This window comes from Trachemys scripta, chromosome 6 (assembly GCF_013100865.1).
Source record: "Trachemys scripta elegans isolate TJP31775 chromosome 6, CAS_Tse_1.0, whole genome shotgun sequence".
NCBI lineage: Eukaryota > Metazoa > Chordata > Testudines > Emydidae > Trachemys > Trachemys scripta.
The window spans coordinates 92,052,908-92,077,693 of NC_048303.1; the positions used below are offsets into that span (position 1 = coordinate 92,052,908).

Sequence of the window (24,786 nt, forward strand, 5' to 3'; positions counted from 1 at the left end):
GACAGACAGGCCGGGGAACGTGCTCGGCGGTGGCAGGAAGGAGACTGCGGCAAGGGGTGGGGAGTGCGGCGTGTGCCGGGGCTGCAGGGACCTGCGCCACCCCGGTCGCCGCTGAGCGTCCGAAGCCCCCGCCAGGCAGAGGCTGCCAGGGGAGTGGGGGACCAGGGCAGGCAGGGGGCTCAGAGGCTGCAGGGGCGGAGGGAGTGCAGGGGCTGCAGGGCCAGTGGGGAGCAGGGGTCACAAAGGCTGCAGGGGCGGGAGGGTGCAGGGGCTGCAGGGCGAGTGGGGAGCAGGGGTCATAGAGGCTGCAGGGGCTGGGGGAGTGCAGGGGCTGCAGGGCGAGTAGGGGTCACAGAGGCTGCAGGGCAAGGGGGGGTGCAGAGGCTGCAGGGCGAGTGGGGAGCAGGGAAGCACTTAGCAACCCCCAACCAAGATCAGAGCGGGAGGGAGAAGGGGGAATGCGGGGTGCTCAGAAGAGGTGGCAGAGTTGGAGAAGGGATTTTGGGGAAGGGGTTGGAATGGGGGCGGGGGTGGGGAAGGGACGGAGTTGGGGCAGGGCCCCCGTGGAGTGTCCTCTTTTTTCAGTGTTGAAATATGGTAACCCTAACCTAGGGTCTGCTCCCAGCCCTGGGTATCTCTCACTTGAAATCACCTCAAAAACTCCCACCAAAGCAAGGGAGAGTCTGATGCTGCCTCTCCCAACATTCTCTGCAGCTGTTGCTGCTGACTCTTCACTGGGCATGGAGACCGGCTGTAGACAGAGTGAGGAAAGGAGTAGCCAGTTGCAAGCAGAAGGAGTAGATGGCCATGCTGTTGCAAAACACTTTCAGTAATGGCTTCTAGTGGCAAGAGTAGAAGAAAAACCTGGTTTCCTGACAATTCAGCCTGATGATCCGGAAGATGGCCCTGGTGTTCTGTGGGTCTGCTGAGAGGTCCGCCCCCGCCTCCCCCCCCACTGTTCCCCCACGGTGGGATAACTTTTAATTCTACTTTCCCTTGGAATTTTGCACCAAGATGAAACTGAAGGTAAACCTCAAAATACCTGCCACTCAAACCCAAAAGCTTCACCATGCTGACACCAAGTGAACTCGAAACGAGTGGATTTTATACCTCCAGTAACACTGGTCTACAATTTTTGAGAAGTCGTCTGTTTCAGAGATAAAATGTGCTATTTATTATGTATTTTGATGTGCTGAATTCAAATATGACAATTAAAACAACTGATTGGCTACTGTTTCTAAGATATTTAAGTTTTTACATTTTATGTCTATGTATATTGTGTAGATAGTAGAGTTTTAATCATAAATTGTAAACCTAGGTCTTTTCATGTGTTTATGGTTGCTTTACATGATCTGTCCTGTTTATGTAACACTTTAATAATCAGCAAAAGGATTATATAAATAAAATTTATTATGAAACAAAAGGCAAAAAACTATTCTGTACATAGTTTAGTCCTATTCAGTGTCTACTCGGCGCTTCTTGGCTTGTCTCTTGTATTCATTACATGGAGCATCTCTTGTCACTGTCCAGCAATAGTCTGCAAGCATTGATGGGCTCCATTTGCCCTGATAGCGTTTCTCTATTGTTGCAATGTCCTGGGGAAATCACTCGCCGTGCTCGTCGCTCACTGTTCCGCAGTTCGGTGGAAAAAAATCTAGATGAGAGTGCAAAAAATGTATCTTTAGTGACATGTTGCAATCAAGGCTTTTGTATGCCTTGAGGAGGTTTTCAACCAACAACCTGTAGTTGTCTGCCTTGTTGTTGCCGAGAAAATTTATTGCCACTAACTGGAAGGCTTTCCATGCCGTCTTTTCCTTGCCACGCAGTGCATGGTCAAATGCATCATCTCGAAGAAGTTCACGAATCTGAGGACCAACATAAACACCTTCCTTTATCTTAGCTTCACTTAACCTTGGACATTTTCCACAGAGGTTCTTGAAAGGTGCTTGTGTTTTGTCAATGGCCTTGACCTAGTTCTTCATCAGACCCAGCTTGATGTGTAAGGGTGGTAACAAAATCTTCCTTGATTCAACAAATGGTGGATGCTGAACACTTTTCCTCCCACGCTCCAATGACTGTCGGAGTGGCCAATCTTTCTTGATGTAGTGGGAATCTCTTGCACGACTATCCCATTCGCAGAGAAAACAGCAGTACTTTGTGTATCCAGTCTGCAGACCAAGCAAGAGAGCAACAACCTTCAAATCACCACAAAGCTGCCACTGATGTTGGTCATAGTTTATGCACCTCAAAAGTTGTTTCATGTTGTCATAGGTTTCCTTCATATGGACTGCATGACCAACTGGAATTGATGGCAAAACATTGCCATGATGCAGTAAAACAGCTTTAAGACTCGCCTTCGATGAATCAATGAACAGTCTCCACTCATCTAAATTGTGAACGATGTCGAGGGCTCCCATCCTACCATCGATGTTGTTGCAGGCTACAAGATCACCTTCCATGAAGAAGAATGGGACACGATCCTTTTGACGGTCACGGAACATGGAAACCCTAACATCACCTGCCAGGAGATTCCACTGCTGTAGTCTGGAGCCCAACAGCTCTGCCTTACTCTTGGATAGTTCCAAATCCCTGACAAGGTCATTCAGTTCACCTTGTGTTATGAGATGTGGTTCAGAGGAGGAGGATGGGAGAAAATGTGGGTCCTGTGACATTGATAGTTCAGGGCCAGAAGTTTCATCCTCTTCCTCGTCTGACTCAAGTGAGAATGATTCTGGTGCATCAGGAACCGGCAGTCCTTCTCCGTGGGGTACTGGGTGTATAGCTGATGGAATGTTTGGACAATACACAGTCCACTTTTTCTTCTTTGACACACCTTTCCCAACTGGAGGCACCATGCAGAAGTAACAATGGCTGGTATGATCTCTTGGCTCTCTCCAAATCATTGGCACTGCAAAAGGCATAGATTTCCTTTTCCTGTTCAACCACTGGCGAAGATTTGTTGCACAAGTGTTGCAGCATATGTGTGGGGCCCACCTCTTGTCCCGATCTCCAATTTTGCAGCCAAAATAAAGGTGATAGGCTTTCTTAACCATAGTGGTTATACTGCGCTTTTGTGATGCAAAAGTCACTTCACCACAAACATAGCAGAAGTTATCTGCACTGTTCACACAAGTACGAGGCATTTCTGCTCACTTTGGCTAAACAGAAATGTGTCCCTTTGCAAAATCAAACACTGACAAATAAGAGAGCATGACACTGTATGATTTCTAGAGCTGATATAGGGCAATTTGTTCAGCAGAGTGATGAAAGCTTCGTTATGATTGCATCATCCATGACTTCTAGGAATAACATGATGCAATTCATATCATGTATGATGCAATACCAGCTTCAGATTGCATCATTCATTGTTTTGCCTAAAAAGCAAGTACTGTCCAAACCCAGTCATAGATTTATTCATAGATCCAGTCAAAGATGTGTTTTAGTCATTTCTGGTTTAAATTGAGATCCCTTCCCTTTATAACTCACGTATCCTCCGCCATTCCCAAGTCAAGGGTCGTATATACTGACCCAATAGCATATCTTGAAAACTAGAGCCAATCAACAATTTTAAGCATCATTTTCGTTTTCAGTGACCCAGAATTAGTAAAGTTTGACTACATTTATTTCAGAAGCATTTTGGCTGTAGAGCAGTTTAATCACATTCTGTTTGCTTAACTTGCACTTGCAGTTTCAAATGCAAAGGATCACTCTCTGAATTCTCTGGCCATGTGCAATACAATACATAACAATAACAGATGCTCCAAACATACAATATTCTTCTTCACAACCTAAGGAATTATGTTGTCATGCAACTGCTGCATTCCACCCTATAAGAGGCTGCATTTCACAGAAGACAGAATACACTTGTACAATTGTTAGTTTATCAGTTTGTTTAGCTTATAAAGTATGTTCCAAGCTTTGGGGATGAAATGTGTTATATGATTTATTATTAATTACTATTGCATATCACCATGTACATGGGCATGTTTCAAATTTTTGTCTATTGCTTTGAAAACACCATTGGTTTCAAATAGCATAGAAAGGATTTATACTTCTTGCTAAACCTATTATCCGTCTTGAGATATAGTATAGTGCCTGCAACGGAAAGATTTGGAGAGAAGAATTCCTTATGCTGAGTGCCTGATGGTTGGAGCTCTTTGCCCACATAAAGTAAATTAAGAAAATTCCAACAATAGGAAAAATGTAAGACTATCTTCTATTTGTATGTAGCATGATCTGACATATGGGTAGTGTTACGGTATGATACTAAGAGAACAAATCCAATTAATTTTACTAATGGGGGCAAGTTGCAAGCACATATTTCAATCAGCATAAAAGTAAAAATCTCTACATAACCATCTAGTACAACAATGAAGGAATAAAGATTAAACATTATGGAAATATTTTAGTTTCATATTCGTTTTTCTTTATTTTCAAAGAACTTTAATGATGTGACCTGATTGCTAACGAGAAAACAAAGCCATCCCCATAAGTTTTCTGTGTGATATGCAGGACTAATTTGACATTACTTGGGCTCTTGGAGGTTATTAGACACAGATTTGGACTGCCTGCCAAAGTCACTCATTTTTGCCTTAATGTGCGACTGGGCACATTAATGGGCCTTCACTGCAGAAAGAGCAGTAGAGTGATTTCTACAATAGAAGGAAACTACAGAAAGATATTGCAGAAAATGAGTTTGCAGATCAAATGCTCCAATACTCTATAGACTAGGCTATGACAAACAAATTCATGAGAAATCAAATTACACTAGAAACTAAAAGCATAAAACAGCTCTCTGAAAGTTGATAATCCCAGCAATGAGACATTTCTTCCCCCCATTTTCCTTTTATTAAAAAAGGACCCATACATTTATTTTTTAAAAATGCCTTTTGTTTAACAATCTTAAAGCAGAATGACTATTTATTGAAATTTTTTTAATCCACGGTATAAGATTTACAGCTATGTCCAGGCATTAAGGGTCCATTGCTTTTGGGGGTGGTTACTACAGAAATGGGGTGTGATCACAAAAGGGAATTTGTAAGGCAATGAAGCTTAGGCTTACAATGGAAACCTGACGTTGACCAGGAGATACTTATGTCAGAAAATAACTTTAGCTTTGATGCAAAAATAAAAAAAAAAAATCTGAGGGCCAAATTTTCAGCATTCTTAAATTCCACCCACAAAATTCATGAACATGTCCTCTTTCTGCAGGTAAATCTGCCAGCTGATTCCTGGACATTATATTACCCTCTGCTGCAACAGCTGGCCAGTAGAAGGCTCCACAATTTTGAGAACAGAAGGTACAGACTGAGACTGGAAATTTTCCAACAAACCTAAAATATCTCATAAAAACAGTTTGGGTTTGATGAAATTTTGTCCAAGGTTTCCACTGGAAACCTTCTTGGTTCTCTGCCAGCTTACCTGGCAGGCTGCTGGGGATTCGGGGTTTCCACAGTCTGCAGTTTAGGGGACTTTCCAGGCCCACAGCAGTCCCACCATGTGGACTATCATGGGGTCAGGGATCCCGGATTTCCAGGGTCTGTGGTCCCATGGCAGTCCTGTCATGCTACGGCTTCCTGTGTTTCCAGGCTCCCTGCTGCAAAATTGGGAATCTGAAAGCCCCAGCTCAAGCCAAGGCTCTGAGAGTCTAAGCTCCCAGGACAGCACAAATGAAATGACCTTTTATCTGAGTGGCACTTGCAACAAAAATTAGGTGAACAGTAAGCCAAATGTATTGTATTAGCAAAAATATTCATGCTAGAAAGGTTTGGCGAAGGGAACAGTACACAGCATACTACTAAGAGCATACAGTACTATTAGATTCTGTATTATGCTCGAGAAAATTAGGAACATAGTGCTAAAATCACATGGGTATAACTAGGAAGTGTCTCAACAAACTGGGTCAGAAATGGACATTTTGACACAGACTATGGCTGCCTCTGAGCAGGTGTACAAATGAGCTGGGCGGGAGAGGCTTTCGGCCGGTGAGCACCGAAGCAGGGCTCAGTCACTAACCCAGTGCTCGTTCTGTCCTTGTGCAAGGTCAGGGGGAAAATATGCTCCAAAAGAGGGTGGGCCATGACCTCATCCCCTTCATGTTTACACCTTCCTTGGACTGCCATTGACATGGAGAGAAGTTGCATATTCAAAAAGAAATTGTAAGCACCAGTCTTCAGTGCACCCCTGGCACTGCAACAGAAGACAATCTGCTGGCATTTGCACTCCACAGGCAGAATGCCTCCAATGGAATGGTGCTACTCCACAGCCACTCCCGCCAAATCAATGGCTCTTACAGCCATAACGGACACCTTTTCTTTTGCAATGTCTATCATTGTCTATTTTGGGTAGGCTTGGGAATGAGTCAAGTTACCTGAACTCCTATCTCCATTGTACATTTATGGCCCTATACAAATAAACAATGCACCAGTTCCTATGTTCCTCTCCTATACTCATCCCCAGTTACTGGCTTGTATGATATGAAGTGATAGAAAATGTCCACCATGAGAAAAATCTGAAGCTCTGACAGACTTATCCCCAGGAAATTCGTATATTTTTGGCAGATCTATCTATTTTTCACTTTTCCTCCAAAAGTGCCTATGGCAGAATTATCCTTCAAAAATATCCTTTGGAACAGTGGTTTTCAACCTGTGGCCCGTGGACCCCCTGGGGTCCACAGACTATGTCTAAGATTTCAAAAGGGGTCCACACCGCAAGTCGAAGATTTTAGGGGTCTGCAAATGAAAAAAGGTTGAAAACCACTGCTTTAGAAGGAATACTGTAAATCCAGCATGCAGATCTAAAAACGTATTCCTAGGAACAAGCTCTTAGAAACAGATTTTTAGAGAAGAACATCAGCTAGATTTATTAAACAAAGTTTGGCATCTCTCCTCCTCCCTAAGAACTATGACAATCATTTTAATGTAATTAGAAACAGTTTAGTACTTTACTGCCCATTTGTATACATATATGATGATCTAAAATGCCACTGATGTGAAGAAATTGTAGATCAGACAGGAATTCAAATGAATAATAGTCAGAAGTATAAACGTAAGGTGGGGACCATACAGTGTCTCAGTCTGCATGTGCAACATCTATTGATAGCAGGTTTCAGAGTAGTAGCCGTGTGAGTCTGTATCAGCAGAAATAACGAGGAGTTCTCGTAGCACCTTGGAGACTAACACAAGCTTTTGTGGGCTAAAACCCACTTCATCAGATGCATGGAGTGAAAAAAAAAGTAAACAGAATATATATTATAGCACATGAAAAGATGGGAGTTGCCTTACCAAGTGCTGGGTCAGTGCTAAACGAGCCAATTCAATTAAGGTGGAAGTGGCCTATTCTCAACAGTTGACAAGAAGGGGTGAATACCAAGGGAGGGAAAATTACTTTGGCAGTGCTAACGAGGCCATTACAGTCAAGGTGGCTCATTTCCAACAGTTGACAAGAAGGTCTGAGTATCCGCAGAGGGAAAATTACTTTCTTTGTTGGACCTGTCCTTTAGTAGGTGACTTCTGAATAGTATCTCCGATAATGTCACGGCAAACCTGGTGGCTGAACTTTGTGACTTTGTCCTCGCCCACAACTATTTCAGATTTGGGGACAATTTATACTTTCAAGTCAGTGGGACTGCTATGGGTACCCACGTGGCCCCACAGTATGCCAACATTTTTATGTCTGACTTAAAACAACACTTCCCTAGCGCCCCTATTTTTCTTGCGCTACATTGATGACATCTTCATCATCTGGACCCATGGAAAAGAAGCCCTTGAGGAATTCCACCAGGATTTCAACAATTTCCACCCCACCATCAATCTCAGCCTGGACAAGTCCACAGAAGAGATCCACTTCCTGGACACTACAGTGCAAATAAGCGATGGTCACATAAACACTACCCTATACTGGAAAACTACTGACCACTATACTTACCTACATACCTCCAGCTTTCATCCAGACCACATCAAGTGATCCATTGTCTACAGCCAAGCTCTAAGATACAACCACATTTGCTCCAATCCCTCAGACAGAGACAAATATCTATAGGATCTTTATCAAGCATTCTTAAAACTACAATACCCACCTTGTGAAGTGAAGAAACACATTGACAGAGCCAGAAGGGTACCCAGAAGTCACGTACTACAGGACAGGCCCAACAAAGAAAGTAACACCACTAGCCATCACCTATAGCCCCCAACTAAAACCTCTCTAGCGCATCATCAAGGATCTACAACCTATCCTGAAGGACGATCCCTCACTCTCACAGACCTTGGGAGACAGGCCAGTCCTTGCTTACAGATAGCCCCCCAAACTGAAGCAAATACTCACCAGCAACTACACACCACACAACAAAAACACTAACCCAGGAACCAATCCCTGTAACAAATCCTGTTGCCAACTCTGTCTGCATATCTATTCAAGGGACATCATCATAGGATCTAACCACATCAGTCACACCATCAGGGGCTCGTTCACCTGCACATCTACCAATGTGATATATGCCATCATGCCCCACTGCCATGTACATTGGCCAAACCGGACGGTCTCTACGCACAAGACTAAATGGACACAAATCAGACATCAATAATTGTAACATTCAAAAACCAGTAGGAGAACACTTCAATCTCCCTGGACCCTCAATAACAGACTTTAAAGTGGCAATTCTTCAACAAAGAAACTTCAAAAAAAAAGGCTCCAACGAGAAACTGCAGAACTGGAATTAATTTGCAAACTTAACACCATCAAATTAGGCTTGAATAAAGACTGGGAGTGGATGGGTCACTACAAAAAGTAATTTTCCCTCTGCCGATACTCACATCTTCTTGTCAACTGTTGGAAATGGGCCACCTTGATTGCATTGGCCTCATTAGCACTGCAAAAGTAATTTTCCCTCCCTTGGAATATTCACCCCTTCTTGTCAACTGTTGAGTATAGACCACTTCCACCTTAATTGAATTGTCTCGTTAGCACTGACTCCCCACTTGGTAAGGCACTCCCATCTTTTCATGTGCTATAATATATATTCTGCTTACGGGTATTTTCACTCCATGCATCTGATGAAGTGGGTTTTATTTAGCCCACGAAAGCTTATGCCCAAATAAATTTGTTAATCTCTAAAGTACCACAAGAACTCCTTGTTGTTTTTACTGATGAGAAGAGTAATCTATAGTTACTATTATGATTTTGACTATTAGTGCAGGGCTCACAGAGCTGTGGACAATTTGAAATATCACTACTGCTGCCATTCCTAAGTATATCGAAGACTGCCATTATTCTGTTTTGTAAATATACAAGGTTTTGACACCTTTATTATATAGTGCATACAACAAAAGCATGATAAGGAAAAATCATGTTGACATTTCTTGAAGAGTTAGTGTGAATGAAGTTAGCCATGTTTAAAATTTAATATATTTACCCAAAATATATTATATCTTGCACTAACATAAATGAACATAATGCTGCAGTGATTGCTCAAGCCAGATTTCAACAAACATTCTTGTGAGCAGAAACATCTCTTGTAAATGTTGGCAGAAAACTAAAGAAGCTTCACATATATTGTCAAAGTGAGCCATTATATATGGAGCAGAACCATACAATTTCATTAAGATGGTGGACTTAAGATGTATCCTGGAGAGAACAAACCCTAACTCTGGTACCAATATAGGAAAGCACTTTAGCATATACTTAACTCTAAACATATGCTTAAATCTATTCTTATTCACCAAAATCCATCATCATGTGTTTAATTCCTGTTGACTTCAGTGGGGTTTAAACACTTTGCTGAATAGGGATGGATTTACGCAGGTGATTAAAGTTAAACACAATCACAAGTGTTTTCTGAATCAAAGTGTATGAGAGCAAACAAAGTTGAAGGAGATCTTTAAAAACCAGAAGAGGCTTTAGACAGACAATAGGCTAATTATGCTACAATAAGAAGAGATGGAAGAGGAACTAGATTTAAGAGGAATGGTTAGTGGTACTGTGGTGCTACTTTTCTCTTGCAATGAACAGATTAGGCTGTAATGGAATTAATACATTTTATTAACATCTGATTTTTTTAATACATAATTTGCAAAAGAAAAAAATATCACTTTTGGGCGAGGATCTGCATACCAAGTTTCCGCTGGGTGCACTTTTTTTTTTTAAAGTGTTGTAGTAAATGCATAACAAGTAAGATTTAGAGTAAAACTGTGGTGACAACCATAACTAACAGCATTACTACTGAATTCATCTAGATATTACAATTTTTTTAAATCAACCTCTAAAAAATAATCTCTTGCTAGTGACTACAGTATTTTTGCCTACCTGTGAACAAAATAGATGAAGAAACGTATAGAGAATATGAACATTAACATTAATTGGAGTGTATGAGTAATTTGCAACTGTCCAGATGAAACTTGATTTGGATTTTGAGAATAGTACAAACTGCTTTTATGCACTTTCCTTATGCTTTGCAGGTACAGTATTGTCATGTGGGAAGCATGTCTAATTGTGTAGTGATCCAAGTGCCACATTTAATACTGTTACGGTTCAGCAATTCTGTGTTTGTAAATGGTGGACAAAATGTCCCAATTAGAACTTACAGTGAATCTGTGTCTTTCTATTTTTAGAAACTTTTTTTTCAAATTAATAATTAGGGCATTATGTAATTCAGATGTTCTTGGAATAGGTCCAGATAAAAAATACTTTTGCAAGCATCTTCCCTCCTGCCCCTGCTTAATCATCACTACATAAATTCATCTTTTGAATATTAGTAGCGTATTTATAAATTAGCAATTTTTCCTGTTTGATTTGAATTCTATTTCATGCTTATGTCTGTCAGGATAAAACGCAAAAGACAGGTTTACAAAGAGGGGCGGGGAGAGTTTCTGCTGCTAAGGAATATACATTTATAAAATATTTTGTTGACTGACTATTGGCTGGAATCATAATCATATCTTGGGAGCCTGAAATTGAAATCTGTTTTCTTACGGAAATATTTTCCATCCAGTGTATGCCTTCAGTTATTTATTACATATGGTTGTTTACTATTACTTTGTTCCTCCTGGCAATGATACATTAATGTGTTAATTCTGTTTTTCAAAAATCTTCATTGATCCATCTATTTCACATATATTTTAAAAATTACATTGGCTTTGACAAAAGGTCCTTCATAAATGTCAGAAAGAAGAGGGTCAAAATTTGGAATCCAAAAAGCTTAACAGTGTTCCCTTAAAGAGAGGAATTTTCATATAGGGAAATTCACAGTACTGGAGCTTACTTAAACTTACATCTACATATACCATATCTTTCACATTACAGAAGAGTGCATGTATCCTTGAATCATTAAGCTTTTTTGCATCCTTTCCCTTTTAGACAAAAAGTTGGGACAGAAGTGTGATTCTCATCACACGTTTTTATTTAATATAATTTTAATAATGGCATTTATTACTTTTGTTAATATTTGCTAACAAGATTTCATTACTCTATACCCCATTTGCTCCTCTATGCTAGGTCCCAATTCAGGAAAGCACTTAAGCACAGGCTTAATTCCAACTGAAGTTAATGTGACCTAAGTATATGTTTTCTTCAATTAGGGCCTTATTCTGGAATGAAATAATTTTTAATATAAATATAGACAAATTCTGAGTTCATAAATAAAACTTTACAGTAGCATCAAAGCAGAAGGGGAAATTTGGAGACAACAAACTCATTAAAGCACATAGCAAGAGAAATAAAAATAAAATCACTGGAAAAATAAATAGCTGTGCTCACTTGTCCTCATTTAATCCAGAATTAAACTTTCAATTTACAGGTACTGAATTAAAAATTGTTGACTATTATCTTGAACATGAGCCCTTTAAACCAATGACAGTTGTATGAACATGGAAAACTGTTGAAGCTCAAACAATAAAATAGTATGAAATAAAACTAATGTAAAATATTAATGTTATTATCTTGTGTTAGCAGTACCATTCTGAAATCTCAATTTATATGCAATTTAATGTATTAATATTTAAAAAAATCAGCAGGACTCTCAGTTATATATACACTGAAAAAAAGAATCTATTTAATTTTTTGGCTCCTCTTGTGTATTTTTATTTTAAGGATTCAGCTTTACAAAGTAATAGCTACATGAATAAGATCTGTGTTGACTAACCTAGTGAAGTCCCTCTTTCAGCTCACATCGTAGACTTTACTTATTTTTACTTTTTGAATTAATACTAGATTTACAACTTAACAGAGTCTACGCTACCATCAACCTACACAGATAGCTATCAACAAGGCTCAGACCCTGCAAGCTGGTCTGCAGGGGTGACCCTCTGCCCCTTATGGAGCCCATTGACTTCAGAGGGTCTGCCTGACTGGAGCAGCCTGCAGGATTGAGGCCTAAGACTGGAAATATCTGTGGCAAAATATATATGCTCCTATGTTCTATGAGTAGGCTGACCAGATAGCAAATGTGAAAAATTAGAATGGGAGTGCGGGGGTAATAGGAGCCTATATAAGAAAAAGACTTCTTATCGAGACAGTCTCTATAAATCGAGGCAGTCTCTCGAAATCGAGACAGTCTCTATAAAATTGGGACATCTGGTCATCCTAGCTATGAGTCACAGTACAGGACAGAAGACTGAAGCTAGAGCTGGCCAAGATTTCTTTTAACTTTCTTTTTATTGTTTTTATATAAAATATAAACATATATAAATACATGCACAAGATGGAAATACTATATAAATATCAAAATTCAATGCTCATTATTTGTAAAACCTGGAACAAAAAAACCCCCAAAACCAACCCCCCCCCCCCCCCCCCCCAAAAAAAACAACCCTGAACCCAGAGAGATCATATAGGGCATTAATTATTAAAGTGACTACATAGATAGATAAGTGAAAACATAACCTATGAGTATTGGGTACTAATATATACTAAACTGCAAAAGCATGCAATAGATGCTTGTGTGACCAGACATCCTCATATTTCCCCCAAGTGTTTCTATTAGAGTAGATTTTTCCATTAATGCAGTTGTAAGATAGCTCACTAAGCCAGTCCGCGTATGAGGCAGGAATTGCAGATTTCCATTTCCTCAACTTTTGCCACCTCTTAATGTTAACTGATAATATTAACTAATCCAGCACCCCTAAAACACACAAGCTTGCAGAAGGAAAGATAGCAACTTCAAATTTTTGAGAGAGCATGGAATACAGTGTTCCAGAACACATGCCTTTTTTGACAGATATGGAAGATGTGTGAAAGGTTGGCATGTGGCTGTTTGGATCGCCAACATTCACTGTGTGTTGCCAATCTAACCTCAGAAACAAATGTTCTGGAGTCCAGTAATATCTGTTCAATATCTTGTTCTGGAGGAAATCGCAAGGATAAAGAACTTGAAGTATCTTTCACATTAAGCCAGATATCTTCCCAGGTTTCCGTTGTGATAGAAAGGACTGAGTTCTTCCCATTTTCCTTTGAGACTCAGATTGAGAGGATAATGCAAAGCATTAAGCCACTTATAAGTAATTCCTACAAAGTGTCTTTTTGTTTCCTTATTTCTTAGCATATTGGTCTAAAGGTGACAGAGTCGAAACAGACCAAGTGTCCCCTATCCTTGCATGAATCCTTGAGCATGGCTGCTGAAAGAAGGAACTGTGAAGACAGCAGTAGCTGATATTTGTTACACATGTAATCGAAGCAGGTCAGTCTATCATCTTGCATTATATCTTTAATTTTTGTTAATTTTTTTCTATCCAAATTGTCTTAAACAAGGAATTGGCCTTGATCTTGAGATACAGGTATGCCATAGTAGTACGGAGAAGAGAATTAGTAAGACTGGATGCTGTAATCATCTGAAGTGGTCAAGAATCCTTTGATGAAATGTTTTTTGGTTGAAAATGGCAGTTGCTGAAACCAAAATTTCTCACAGGAAAGAGTAATTTTTAACTTTTTTTAAAAAACTTAAAAACAAAAAAGGAAAACAGTTCTGAATTTTTTTTTTCTTCAGATTTTTGGTTCATGAATATTTTCAAGATTGACTTTTTGTCCCTATTTGGGATGGGAAATATTTTTTAAATCTCAAAAATTTACAGGGAATGTGAATAACCATTTCCCACCCAGCTCTACAGAAGTAGCCTGTTTCACAAAGGCTAGATCTACATCAGCTAGGGGTATGATTCCCTGTCAGAGTGCACATACTTGTGCTAGCTCTCATCAAGCTAATGAGAGTGTAAATAGCAGTGTCACCATTGTAGCACTGTGGAAAAAAATAATACCTCTGTGGTATGGCTTCATAGCAGTGTAAACTCCTGAAATGAAATAATTTAAAACATGAATGATATGGGGTGATGGAGAGCACCAAGGTAGGAGGCGTAAACTGGAAACTTGAGTGAATTAGAGGAAACCCTAGAGAGGTCTAAAATATATCAATAAAAATCATAGAATCATAGAATATCAGGGTTGGAAGGGACCTCAGGAGGTCATCTAGTCCAATCCCCTGCTCAAAGCAGGACCAATCCCCAACTAAATCATCCCAGCCAGGGCTTTGTCAAGCCTGACCTTAAAAACCTCTAAGGAAGGAGATTCCACCACCTCCCTAGGTAACCCATTCCAATGCTTCACCAACCTCCTAGTGAAAAAGTTTTTCCTAATATCCAACCTAAACCTCCCTGACTGCAACTTGAGACCATTGCTCCTTGTTCGGTCATCTGCTACCACTGAGAACAGTCTAGATTCATCCTCTTTAGAGCCCCCTTTCCAGTAGTTGAAAGCAGCTATCAAATCCCCCCTCATTCTTCTCTTCTGCAGACTAAACAATCCCAGTTCCCTCAGCATCTCCTCATAAGTCATTTGCTCCAGCTCCCTAATCATTTTAGTTGCCCTCCACTGGACTCTTTCCAATTTTTCCACATCCTTCTTGTAGTGTGGGGCCCAAAACTGGACACAGTTCTCCAGATGAGACCTCACCAAAGTTGAATAGAGGGGAATGATCATGTCCCTCGATCTGCCGGCAATGCCCCTACTTATACAGCCCAACATGCCGTTAGCCTTCTTCGCAACAAGGGCACACTGTCGACTCATATCCAGCTTCTCATCCACTGTAACCCCTAGGTCCTTTTCTGCAGAACTGCTGCCTAGCCATTCGGTCCCTAGTCTGTAGCAGTGCATGGGATTCTTCCGTCCTAAGTGCAGGACTCTGAACTTGTCCTTGTTGAACATCATCAGATTTCTTTTGGCCCAATCCTCTAATTTGTCTAGGTCCCTCTGTATCCTATCCCTACCCTCCAGCGTATCTCCCACTCCTTCCAGTTTAGTGTCATTTGCAAACTTGCTGAGAGTGCAGTCCATGCCATCATCCAGATCATTAATGAAGATATTGAACAAAAACCGTCCCCAGGACCGACCCTTGGGGCACTCCGCTTGATACCGGCTGCCAACTAGACATGGAGCCATTGATCACTACCCGTTGAGCCCCATGATCTAGCCAACTTTGCAAATATTGCAAATTGAGACTGCCTTAGACAACAATAGATTGTCACATAGTGGCAACACACGCACTGGGTGATTCGCAAGACCACTATAAACTGGGAGTTTATAGGAGAAAGGACTAATGGAGAATTCAAACCCAGGAGAGGGCAAGCGTCAAGTGGCAGGGGTTCCACCCAAGGATGGCAGGTCCCGAGCTCTGTTCTGAGTGGCACCTTGTCGCCAGCCAATCTGCTCACGGGTAGGAGTCTGCTGGCTGGCTCTGGGTACTTTGAGAGGGTAAGGGTTGGGGGTGCTGCTATGGGTGGCCTTTTTATCATGTAGAGGCCTGCAGTGGTATACACTGGTCCAATAGAAGACATTACCTCACTCACTCTACCTTTCTAATAACCTGGGACTGACGAGGCTGCAACAACACTGCATACAGTCATGTCTGTCCTTCGCTCCACCTGCATTTGCAGTGTCAATTCCTGCTGTGAATCATAACTGAGCTGAAAGCTGATGGCTTAGCAAAGATCTGTTAATAAGTAACACACAGACTTTCACTTGGATGGCAACCCACTGATCCAAATCAGTCAGTTGACCACTTTCTAAAACAGAGTATCTAATTAGTAAGGAAGTGTATATGCTTGTGAATGTGTTTTAAAAGTTGTCAGAGTTACCGTGGATCTTTGTTTTCAAACAGGTTTCAAACAAGACATTACAGATCATTCTAGGTGTAGACAGACATAAAAGTGTGCCAGCTTTTTGAACTGCACCTAGTCTGTACAATCTGTCATAAATGTAGGAATTTGTTAGACTTTAGAAGTGTCAGCCAAATCCTGGGGCTAATATCATTCAATAGGAAACAGATAAGGGTTGACTACTATAGAGCTATTGGGAAGGAGACATAGGTGAATTGGCATGTAACTGTCCAGATTTTCTTGTGAAATTGTTTTGGATTGTTAACACACCAGAGGAAAAACATAGGACTACAGGCGCTGATAACTAATTGGCACAAGTGAGGCCCTATTCTGAGGGACATGGTCAAAAATCTAATCAAAGACACCTTCCCAAGAAAATAACTCTTATCCTCAATTACTATTGTGGTTATGTGATTTGATTCTGAAAACCTGAATGGTTGTATTGACCAATTTTCTAGTTAGTTTTAGCCAAATCTTAGTCCAGTACCATTTTTGCCTTCTTATATCCTATATCATTAGCTTCTGTTAAGGATATTGAATAAAGCTCTATAAAACCAAATTCATCTTGAGTCCTTTTATTTTAGTTAAGCAGTCAAAATTAAAAGAATCCTAAAAAAGTTGGTATGGGTAATCAGTAATGCAGTTGCTTAACTAAAGTTCACTTTATACTCTATCTTTCTTGCACTAGACTTTGTTTAAAGTCTTTGGAGATCTTTGCACTATAAGTAAATTGCAGTTTCCCATGTGACAGATGGTTCTGAAAGGAATTAACCATACACTGCTTAATACAACTTCTGGATAAAGTGAATATCAGTGCTATAGAAACATGAAAAGCAACCCAAGAGATCAAAGTGGTATGATGGAGGTCATTCATAGTGGGGGTATTTAAGCAGTTTTAATTTACTTTCCTGTTTTGACTTGAGTTTCTAATACTGATTTTAATTGCATTTTTAAAAATATGTAATTTTCAATATGCTAGGTATAAGAATTTAGCTATGGAAAACAAAGTTGGTACTTAAAAGGCTTGGGCCTTTTCTGATTTTTGTTTGGTTTAAATCCTGAGGAATTTGATTATACAGTGCATTCCAGCTACCTGCCACAGCAGGCTCCTGTATCAGGACTTGCTGATTATTACTTACGCATTGTTTCAATATGATTTCTTGAAGGATTTCATTTAATACAGATTAGTACTTTTAATAAACTGTGGTTAATTGAAGCGTCTGAGCTTCGTTAAGTACTGTTCAGTGAAGTGGATTAGTTGATTCGTTGCTCTCTCACAGAAAATAATGGTTGAACAAAGTAATTACTTTTCCCCACTGGGTTACTAAGGGGTGACATTACTATAGTGCTCATGGTGTCAATATTTCCAGAAATTTTCTATCTTACAGTCGTTCATATGTTTCAATAAACTTTGATACTAAACTGTCCTTAATGGCATCCCTACAACAGGTTTAGCTTTTAAATAGAATAGCTGAAGTTCACTACCAGGAATACCTTGCTATTTGTATGATTAATAATTGTGCTCAATGTATTGTTCACTCTCATCAGAAAGTATTTTTAACATTTTTTCAAGTGGTCTGTACAGGATTTAAAATAGGTTTAAAAATGGTTATTCTGCTGTAGGTGGGATGCTATATTACTGTATGTTACAGAAGCCTAGGATGAAATCCTAGCTCTAATCAAGTCAATGGCAGTTTTACCACTGATTTCTCACTCATTAAACCCTAATCTAATAGCTATCCTGTACTATAAAAACAGAACATAGCATGTTTTAGATTACCTAAAGGTCATTTGCAAGAAAACAAAATGTTTCACCTCATTGTTCCATAAAGTCTACTAATATTCTTAAGGAAAAGAATTTAAGATTCAAATCTTAAAGAAAAAAAAAAAAGGATAGGGAGGCTAGCACATCATCTTTTTTATTTTATTTTTTTATTTTTTTGCTGTAACTGACAATTGGTATAAACTTTGAGGATTCTTCTATTTCCCCCACATTAAAAAGATCAATCATATTCTTTATCAGGTTTATGTTAGATACAGGAAAATACCAACAAAAATGAATTTAAGTGTCCAAGAGAAACCACTATCTTTTCTATACAGGCTGCTATAACAAAACAGATGCTGTGTCCGCACACAGGAAGAACTACCAAACTCAAAAGTGCAGTACAGAGAAACCACAGGCATCTCTTTCTCTCTCACAGACACATGCACAGACAGATTCCTTTTTTACATGAAGCATTAGTTGTACCATTAAAAGTTCATTAAAGGGCAATTCTCTCCCTGCAGGCAATGGAACTGTGGTTCTGCTGTACAGGTGTATCTGCCTGCTGCATACTGTGAAGATGTATTCTGCATTACCATATGTGCAGCAATGCAGAGGGGTGGATACATAGTGGGCTGGGAGTGTGCCTTGGGAATCCTCAATGAATAGGATATTGCAATGAGTGAGGCTGAGGGGAGCACAGCAGCACTCTAAACACATCTCCTCTCTCCCAGCCATACCTCTGGCATGGCTGGCTTTGTTACCTGGGGATTTTCCTATTCTGGGGGAATTCCCCAGCTGTCCGGGGATCTGACCAACACTTTATAGACTTTGTACCTATTAACTGCAGTAAAACATAGAAAGATGTCCCGGGTTTCTCATCGTCAACTGGTAAAAAGTAGAATCTTATCTTCTATGTGGACCTATCCCTAGAGAGCAGGACCGGCTCCAGGCACCAGCTTAACAAGCAGGTGCTTGGGGCGGCCAAGGGAGAGGGGCGGCATGTGCAGCAATTCAGGGGAACAGGTCCCTCACTCCCTCTAGGAGTGAAGGACCTGCCGCCGAACAGCTGTTTCCCCCCCCCCACCAATTGCTGCCGCCGGTCGCGATTGTGACTTTTTTTTTTTTTTTTGCTTGGGGCGGCAGAGATGCTGGAGCCGGCCCTGAAGGTAAGAGCTTTTAAAAGAGCAAATTTAGGCCCCAAAGAGCCCCCAGAGAAATCAGTAGGGCTTTGTGAGTGGATGGAGATCCACCTGGTTGGAGCTCAAGGCAGGCACAGGGTAAGGTTGTAGTGCTTTCAAGCATTAAGTCTGGGATTTGAGTAGTACAGTTCTCACCAGCAAAGCTTGGTACAATTTTTAAAATGGCTGAATATGTGTGACAAAATTGATGTGCTGAGAGAGGTGACCTGGGACCACTGCTAGGAGAAAGGGGGTTTGGGCTGAGGTGCATGTACTGGGACCCCGCTGGTACTGGGGGAAGGGGAGGCCGGGCTGTGGCGTGTGGCCCGGGAGCCCTGCTGGTGTTGGGGGAAGGAGGGTTGCAAGGGGCTCCCTACCTGGTTCCATGTCCCTGCAGCTCCTAGGCGGCGGAGGCAGGGGTCAGGGCAGGAGCTCCTCCTCTGCTCCTGCCACAAGCGCTGGCTGCCGCAGCTCCCATTCACTGGGAACCGCACACAATGGGAGCTGCGGGGGCAGGACCTGCGGGCGCGGAGATGACCCCCCCCATCCCTCCACCATCTAGGAGCTGCAGGGGGGCCCCCACTCCAGGTAAGTGCCCCACTGCACCCCCCCAAACTCCTGCTCCTAGCTCTGAGCCCCCTCCCACACACCCAAACTGCTGCTGCAGAAGTCACGGAGGTCACGGAAAGTCACAGAATCCATGACCTCAGTGACAAACTCGCAGCCTTAACTATCAACCATGTTTATTCTCAAGCGGAACATCCCTAGGCCCTCAAACTTCAACTAGGTTCTCTGGTCCAAAACAGGCAAAATTATAAATAAGCATTTGTATTAGCAAATATACAATTGCTAAAAATATATAGGGCCAAATCTACCACCCCTGTAAGGGGTGTGACAATTGACTTCAGTACAGTTCCACTGGCTTATGCTAGTGGTGGTTTTGGCCTGTATTGGGTACATTAACTTAAGCACATTTAAACACATTTATTAGGATTTATTGGTAAAGTTATCAACATTGAAACCTTATTGTTTTCTTCAAATGTATTGCTATTTTTATCAGTTTACAAATACTTAAAATACTTACTTACAAATTTAAGAGAGCAACGATCATTGACATTCACACAGACTGATACAAGGGAAAAGTAAAATATAGGGGTTAGACTATACAGTATGGAAGAATCCTGTACTCCATTTTAGGAAGAAGGACAAGAGAAACTATCTTGCATCAGGAATTTATGCCTTTTACTATGCAGTCCCAAATTGCAGTGGCCTTAAGGCGAGTCACACTGCGTTGCTAACTCGTGTCAGATCTGCAGCCTTCAGTTATCTGTTTGTCTCCTTCCCCCTCTCATTGATAGAATGCGTTTCCAATTATTTCCTCCCAAATTATATTAGATTTGTTTTTAGTGGTTGGTGGGTTTTCGGTATAGGGTGGTGTTAACGTGGCCATCGCTTATTTGTACTGTGGTGTCTAGGAAGTGGACCTCCTGTGTAGATTGGTCCAGGCTGAGGTTGATGGTGGGGTGGAAGCAGTTCAAATCATGGTGGAATTCTTCCAGGGTCTCCTTCCCATGGGTCCAGATGATAAAAAGGTCATCAATGTAGTGTAGGTAGAGAAGGGGTCTGAGTGGACGAGAGCTGAGGAAGCGTTGTTCCAGGTCAACCATAAAAATGTTGGCATATTGTGGGGCCATGCGGGTGCCCATAGTGGTGCCACTGGTCTGGAGGTATATATGGTCACCAAATTTGAAATAATTGTGCATGAGGATAAAGTCACAGTGCTCAGCAACAAGTTGTGCAGTGTCATCATCAGGGATACTGTTCCTGATAGCTTGTATTCCATCTGTGTGGGGGATGTTTGTGTAGAGAGTCTCTACATCCATGGTGGCTAGGATGGTGTTTTCTAGGAGGTCACCAATGCATTGTAGTTTTCTCAGGAAATCAGTGGTGTCATGGAGATAGCTGGGAGTGCTGGTGGCATAGGGTCTGAGAAGGGAGTCCACATATCCAGACAGTCCTTCAGCGAGAGTGCCAATGCCCGAGATGATGGGGCATCCAGGATTTTCAGGTTTGTGGATTTTGGGTAGTAGATAGAATAACCCCGGTCGGGACTCTAAGGGTATGTTGATTTGTTCCTGTGTTAGTGTAGGGAGTGTCCTGAGTAGATGGTGCAGTTTCTTAGTGTATTCCTCAGTGGGATCTGAGGAAAGTGGCCTATAGAATTTGGTATTGGAGAGTTGTCTGGCAGCCTCCTTCTGATAATCAGACCTGTTCATGATGACAACAGCACCTCCTTTATCAGCCTCTTTGATGATAATGTCAGGGTGGTTTCTGAGGCTGTGGATGGCATTGCGTTCTGCACGACTTAGGTTATGAGGCAAGCGATGTTGTTTTTCCACAATTTCCACTGTTCAGGCCCCCATGGCTACACTTCTATTTTTAGCATGCCAGCTCAATCAGAGCTAGAGCAGGCAATGTCTCCTTGAGCTGGATTTACACCTTCAATGCAAAGTGTACACATACCCTAAGCTTCAAGCCTTGGGCTTGGTCTACACTAAACCCCCAAATCGAACTAAGGTACGCAACTTCAGCTACGTGAATAACGTAGCTGAAGTCGACATACCTTAGTTCGAACTTACCCCCGTCCAGACCCGGCAGGCAGGCTCCCCCGTCGACTCCGCGTACTCCTCGCGGCGAGCAGGATTACCGGAGTCGACGGGGAGCACTTCTGAGTTCGATTTATCGCGTCCAGACTAGACGCGATAAATCGAACCCAGAAGTTCGATTGCCTGCCGCCGAACCAGCGCGGTAAGTATAGACAAGCCCTTGGTGTAAACTTCCCTTCTCCCCCTTATGTCCTCTTCTTCCTGAACTACAGTACCATAGGTTTGCCACTTCCAGCCAATATTGTGGAAACAGGAAGATTTAAATCTGTCTCTTAACAGACCATTAATCTCTTCCCACCATAAGCCAATAAGGACTTTTGTACACCCATCACAATTATTTAGAAATGCACTCAATTTTTTATATAAAGTGCTGGACTTCATATATTTGTTATGAAAACAAGATTAGCCCGTTTCCTCTATTGTGAGCTATGAGTTTTCATAATACTTATTGTTCCCCATGGCTCACCTTTAAGTAACATTTATGCACATTTCTCCCTTAGTTTCCTATAAAGTTAAACTGTTCTTCTATCTCCAGCAATGAAAACAAGAATCATTGGCACAGCAGTGCAGGGAGGGTTTGTTCAAGGTGCTCCTAGTTTCCGGAAAATCTTTTCAAAACAAAGGCAAGATGGAGTACTGGTATGATTACATACACATACCAGCACTCGGTAATAGGTGGAAAACCTGCCTTCATTCATTTGATATTCATCACTTTGAAGTCCTAGCTGTAGTGCAGTTGTACTTGCAGTCAGTAATTCACCAGAATTTTATGTACTATTCACAATTTATCCTTATTTCACATTCTCTGTGAATATAAACTCAATGTCTGAGTCAAGCTTCTGAACCCATGATGTTTGAGTCAGCTAAAATTAGACAATAATATTCACCTGTTTCTGCTTATTAGAGATGAGCCAAAAAGAGAAAATTTAAATTTAATGGATTTGTTAAAAAAAAAAATCATTCCACAGATGTTTCATTTATTTTGGCAAAAACAAATTGGAGTTTTCCCTGGATAGTGTGTGGCAGAGGAGATTTATTCTTCTAGAAAAACTTGTTTGCTTTGCAAAAGCAAAGAGTCTGTGGCCTTATAAACTTCCACCATGAAGTTTGCTGGCAGAAATAGCAATGTCTCTGTCAGGAACAGTATCCCTGATGACGACACAGCACAGCTTGTTGCTGAGCTCTGTGACTTTATCCTCACGCACAATTATTTCAAATTTGGTGACAATATATACCTCCAGGCCAGTGGCACCGCCATAGGCACCCGCATGGCCCCAAAATATGCCAACATTTTTATGGCTGACCTGGAACAACGCTTCCTCAGCTCTTGTCCGCTCACACCCCTTCTCTACCTATGCTACATTGATGACATCTTCATTATCTGGACCCATGGGAAGGAGACCCTGGAAGAATTCCACCATGATTTGAACAGCTTCCACCCCACCATCAGCCTCAGCCTGGACCAATCTACACAGGAGGTCCACTTCCTAGACACCACAGTACAAATAAGCGATGGCCACGTTAACACCACCCTATACCGAAAACCCACCGACCTCTACGCCTACCTTCATGCCTCCAGCTTCCACCCCGGACACACCACACGATCCATCGTCTACAGCCAAGCGCTGAGGTACAACCACATCTGCTCCAACCCCTCAGACAGAGACCAACACCTACAAGATCTTCACCAAGCATTCTCAAAACTACGATACCCACACAAGGAAATAAAGAAACAAATCAACAGAGCCAGACGTGTACCCAGAAGCCTCCTGCTACAAGACAGGCCCAAAAAAGAAACCAACAGAACTCCATTGGCCATCACCTACAGTCCTCAGCCTAAACCTCTCCAACGCATCATCACTGATATACAACCCATCCTGGGCAATGATCCCTCACTTTCACAGACCTTGGGAGGCAGACCAGTCCTCGCCCACAGACAACCCACCAACCTTAAGCATATTCTCACCAGCAACCACACACCGCACCATAACAACTCTAACTCAGAAACCAACCCATGCAACAAACCTCGATGCCAACTCTGCCCACATATCTACACCAGCAACACCATCACAGGACCTAACCAGATAAGCTACATCATCACCGGCTCATTCACCTGCACTCTGCAAGCTGCTGAGTGTTCTCAGCAGTCAGTGACTTCAAAGAGTGTGAGAACCTATGCTTTTCCTCACAGGAGTGCTCAACAACTGCAGAATTAAGCCCCAAGACTGAGTCTGAATGGGAAATGGAGCAGGAACAAACAGCAACACTGCTAATAATTGTCAAAGTTTTACCTGTCTGTCAGTGCACAATCTAACTGCACAGCCATACAAGCAGTTGAAATTTTGTGTAACCACCTGGGTACCTTGGATTTTTTTTTTTTTAATTTCCCCTCACCATTTGCCACTAAGGCCCTATTCCTGAATTTCTTGCATGCTCCTAAATTCCACTGAACCAAATGCACAAGGAAGGCAGGGCTAAGTCGTAAAACAGCTAAATATGTGAAAACACCTACTGAGTACATATTAAAAAAAAGATTTGGTGAGGGTGACCAGACAGAGGGTGACCAGACAGCAAGTGTGAAAAATAGGGACAGGGGGTGGGGGGGGGGGTAATAGGAGCCTATATAAGAAAAAGATCCCAAAATTGGGACTGTCCCTATAAAATCTGGACATCTGGTCACCCTAAGTCTGCCTGACCCAGAATATGTTTAAACTAAACATACAGTATTTATTTAGTAGTTAGAAATCCCCAGTCTCCAGACAACGTATAATTGCTTCATAACAGTGTGTGTTCTGTAGCAGTTGGGCTTTAAGAATTATCCATTCCAATACATTCTTAAAATATTTAAAGCAATGACTGAAGCAGACCCAGCACTATGAAAAAGAAATAATCTTGTAAAATTATCACCGATACTGATCCACTGAAAATTTGAAGACTGAGCACCCAGCTCTTCAGTTAGAATCCTCTATGCAGAGCACACATAGGACTAGACTCAGTTTTTATTCCCCTTCTTTTACATATTTCAGCTACTTAAAAAAAATCAC

The 24,786-nt window shown here is 41.5% G+C and overlaps 1 protein-coding gene across 4 annotated transcripts in view; it reads right to left on the bottom strand.

Annotated features, from left to right (window-relative positions):
* The window catches only part of TRPM3 (transient receptor potential cation channel subfamily M member 3), a 395,690-nt gene that overhangs the window by 196,367 nt on the left and 174,537 nt on the right, over nt 1-24,786 (bottom strand). The gene's annotated exons all lie outside the window — the stretch shown is intronic.